Source organism: Amblyomma maculatum, chromosome 1 (genome assembly GCF_055883805.1).
Source record: "Amblyomma maculatum isolate TAMU_Amacu chromosome 1, ASM5588380v1, whole genome shotgun sequence".
NCBI lineage: Eukaryota > Metazoa > Arthropoda > Arachnida > Ixodida > Ixodidae > Amblyomma > Amblyomma maculatum.
This window is the reverse complement of record NC_139344.1, coordinates 260,923,046-260,927,544: the sequence shown is the minus strand read 5'-3', so window position 1 is coordinate 260,927,544 and position 4,499 is coordinate 260,923,046. Positions and strand designations below refer to the sequence as shown.

The following is a 4,499-nucleotide window of genomic DNA, read 5'->3' as shown; positions in this document are numbered from 1 at the left end:
ACCTTCTTAGTAACTCGAGGTAGTAAAAATACAACTAGTGAAATTTACTACCTCAGGAAGTTAGTGAACAGTACTAGCGGCAGTTAGTAGTAGGTTAGTGAACACCAACACCTTCGTGCATTATAGTTTGCCATTGATGGGTAGTGGAATATACTACCTTCTAGGTAGTACGCACTACTACCGCACCTAGAGATTCTTACTACATAGGACGTAGTGCTTATTACAACATATACCTAGTTCTTATTATGGGTTACCATTGAAAAGGTAGTATAATGTGCAACCTTTTCTTTAGTATAAAATACTACCTGGCCTAGAGGTTCTCACTACATAGGTACTAGTGCTTACTGCGGCAGAAACCTGGTATCAGTTGCTACCTGTATGGAGCCAATATATGCATCGATAGGTAAATTATTTCTGAACATATTGAATACCTTAATAAAGATTTGGTAAATAAAAATAATTGTATTATCCGTAATATGTGGTCAATTGTAATCGGCTTCAAGTTCGGTGCAACATTGAGCTGATCTACAAACAAGATGCTAACTAATTTTACCTTGTTCGCACCAGTCTTCAAGCAATGATGACGACAAAATTTCGGGACAACAAATACTCACTTTATTCGTATTTAAAGACAGTGTGGCTATGCCCTTTTTAATGGCAGAAATCGCCCTGAGAGCTAATGGACATAGTGGCGATGAGCTTCTTAGGCTGCATAAATGCTCTAGCACTGCGCAAACGTTTTCGTTGCGCGTTGAATGCCTAAAATTAAATATCCAGTAGCTCTCAATGGCATGCGTGAGTCCCACGATGACGTCCAACATTCGATCTTGATATCTTCAAACCCAGCATATATTGCGTCAGCGTCATCAGGGTTCATCCGGACGCGCTCCAATGCTGGGTAGATGTCCTAAAATGGAACATTGAAAGTAATGAAATTAGAACTTCATAAATTAATTTATAACAAATTTATACTTACTGGCCTCACCCGGAAATGTGGCTTTCAATTCTTTCACAACCATGCAGAGGCAAAAGTTCCACCATTCAGTAGCAAAGTGATCTGCAAGTATTACAGAATTCACATATATTAAAATCACTTCTTCAATGACAATAAAAGGGAGCAATAAAGACTTAGAACTTATGAAATTGATTTTTTTTTCTCTCAAATAATGAAGTCCGCAGTTTATTGAACACGCCTAAATTCCACTGAAAATTATTACCTTTATTTCATATAATCCTGTGCTTTCAGATTTACAGGCTGTTTTGTTTTTGCTGAACACAAAACAACATTCATAGAATTATGATACCACACACAGATAAAATTTTTTGGGATGGGTATTTTATACAATCATTTCCAGAAAACAACAGATTTTCAGCGCTGACAAATACACACACATAGGACAGGCACTGAATATCTTTTTTTTTTCGAAACACCACAATGAAACTTCTTTAAAAAAAAAAAAAAAAAAGGCATTTTATATGCAGTTCAAAAAATTGCTACACCTTGACGTGAACTGGAAATGATTTAGTCATGTAAAAACAATTGCTAGGCTAGTTGGTTCATTTCACAAAATGAAATTAAAAAAATAAATAAATATAGATTCGCAGATATACATTTTGGGATGGATATTTTATAGAATAATTTCCAGAGAAGGAGAGATTCACAGCGCTAACAAATAGACACTCACAAATACACACACATAAGAAAGGCGCTGACTCCATCTTCTGTTTCGAAAGGACACCAAAATGAAACTTCCTAAAAAAAAAAGAAAAGATCTGTATGCAGTTCAAAAACTTCCTACAACCTTGTCGCAAACTGGAAATTATTTAGTCAAGTAACACCAGATGCTAAGCTAGTAAGTGCCTTTCACCAAAACAAAGCTTCTCCCGAAAAGATAGATATAAACACACAGATATAAATTTTGGGATGGATATTTTATGCAATCATTTCCAGAAAAGGCAAGGTTCACAGCGCTAAAAAATACATACTCACAAATAGACACACACAGGACAGGCGCTGACTCCAAACTTCTTAAAAAAAACAAAACAAAAATACATACGTTTCATTTTGCTGTCGTTTTGAAAAAAAAAAAAAAAGTTGGAGTCGGCGTCTATTCTTTGTGTGTCTATGAGTGCGTACTTGCTAGCGCTGTGAATCTTTCCTTTTCTGTGAAATGCACAAACTAGCCCAGCAATTGGTTTCACTTGACTAAATCATTTCCAGCTTGTGACAAGGCTGTAGGAATTTTTTGGACTGCGTACAGATTACAGAAACATATTTCTAAAGACCCGCGTAGCTCGAGCAGATGCACTAGGATCCAATAATTGTATGCAAAACAAAGCAGAAAAACTCAGCTTATACGGTCTTGAAGTAAGTTTGTGACCAAGTTATATGTTCCCGACAAATAACAAAAATGTCAGCAAAAGTTTGAATTTACTACAAACCTACAGTTTGCTACAAAAAATTCTAGGACTGCGGGTGCCAAAAAATAACAAAAATGTCCACAAGGTTTGGGTTTACTACAAACCTACAAATTACTACAAAAACACGATAGAACTGCGATGTAATCACGTGCGAAAAAACATGATTTAGTTAGACTTGTGCAAACCTTATTCCAAAAAATAAAAAAAAAGGACACATTGCTTCCTTCGCACGAGGCATAGTTTTTACTGTGTTAGGTTCGTTTTACTTTCAGCGGCGTTTATGCTCAACAAAAACAGCATGTTCACAGGACAAAGAAAGGCGACAACAGAACATGTGCTACTGTCCTCTTAAAACATGTCGTTTTCGTTGAGCTTAATGTTTGTAGCAAATGGCACTACAGCTTACTCTGTTCAATTTCACTTCAACAGAGGTGGCATTATTTCAACGGCATTTACTTCTTGTCAGGATCAGGAAACACTCGGCCACAATTTATTAACAATGGCGATAAATAATTACTTTTGCAATACACAGGTCTTTGCATTCCAAGCAGTGAAGGTGAAAACGGGCAACTTACCTCGAAGCGCACGTTTTCTGCACCATCCCTAAATCGCCATCCAGCAAAGCATTTATCAGATCTTCCTGCCGATGCTGCCCGCTGGCTTGAATAACTCTTTCGGTCTTTCCAAATCACTAGACATGGGCGACGAACACAGCGCTTCGGCGTCACTCTTCCCGCCAAAATCAGTATCGGTGGCAGACGGCGAACACGAGTCGAAGCAGAACGAATGAAAATAAGCCAGTCTGACAAGTCAATGCTGGCCCAATGCGCGGCAAACGAGCGGCGGCGCTGCTGTCAAAAACGATGGGATCCTGGAGTCGATGTCTGCAAGAGCAACATTTACGTGGTGCTTGATGTGTGGACTTTCCGATGGTGCTCATGAACTTTGATATGTCGACCAGGACACGCAGACATTTACGAAAGTGTGAGACTCGACAACCAATATTCCAGCAGCACAACGACGACGCTCCCGTCCACAGCGCGCAGTTTCGCACAGCGGAAAGCATGCGTAAAGTGAGAGAAGAATATGCCCGAGTATTAGCCATCGCCCCACTGTTCTTTTTATAGCCGCGCGTGAAACCGTTTCATATTTCGGCGTCTACCGTCCGCCGAACTTCGGCCACCTGCAGCGCCGGCACGTTTGGATGCCTGGATCAAATGTCGACGGTACAGCCCCTGCCAGCCGTCCAGCCCACGCGCATTCCTCCCGGCACCTTTTTTTCTTTTTTTTTTGTGTGTGTGTGTGTGTGCGTGTGTGCGTGCGCGCGTGCGTGCGTGCGTGTGTGTGCGTGTGCGTGCGTGCATGTGTGTGCGTGCGTGCGTGCGCGCGCGTGTGTGTGTGTGTGTGTGTGTTTGTGTGTGTGTGTTTACAGGATGTTGATGCTTGGACCATACGTAGAGAAAATGGAATAAATGTTGTTTGCAGGCAACTACATGCGAGGTGGAAAGGTATTGATTTCTGGCCGTTGTGCATTTCTGTTGCACTGGTGGAAAGCACAATGTTAAGATGAACAAAACAACAGCAGTAGACGCAAAAACCTTGTGCTATGCAACGTGAATACAAATTATTTTCAATTTTCTTTAAAAATGTGTTGCTTCTAAAATGACGCCATCCGCACTTGAGCGTTTGTCCGTGACTGACTGCAGGTCGTTCCCACAAAGCATCCCAGTTCACTATACTGCAGGCTTTTCCTGAAAGAGCTAAGTGTCGCTCTGACTTGTTTCGTCACCGCATTACGCTGTCAGGAGCTCGCATGGGGCAAGAAAACTCAAATTCTGTAATGTTTTTTCTTTAGCTTGAAGAGTGCACAAAAACTAGACTTAAAAAAAATAAAACGAACGCCATTAAATGATTGAAAGTAATGTATCTCGTTAATTCTGGAATAAGTTTTAATGTATGACTGGCAAGAACAGCCAAAGCATGAATTTCTGAAAATATTGGTAAAGTTACGCTAGCAAGATACTATGGTAAAGTTGCCCAGGGATTCTAGCACTTAACTCGTCAAAACTACTAACAGA

The 4,499-nt window shown here is 40.2% G+C and overlaps 1 long non-coding RNA gene across 1 annotated transcript; it reads right to left on the bottom strand.

Annotated features, from left to right (window-relative positions):
- Window positions 1-512: 512 nt before the first annotated feature.
- LOC146206362 (uncharacterized) lies at window positions 513-3,359 on the bottom strand. Its single transcript, XR_014703260.1, has 3 exons — window positions 2,997-3,359; window positions 977-1,057; window positions 513-907 (listed from the first exon to the last, which is right to left on the bottom strand). It is a non-coding gene; the product is annotated as an uncharacterized LOC146206362 (long non-coding RNA).
- Between the last annotated feature and the right edge of the window lie 1,140 nt (window positions 3,360-4,499).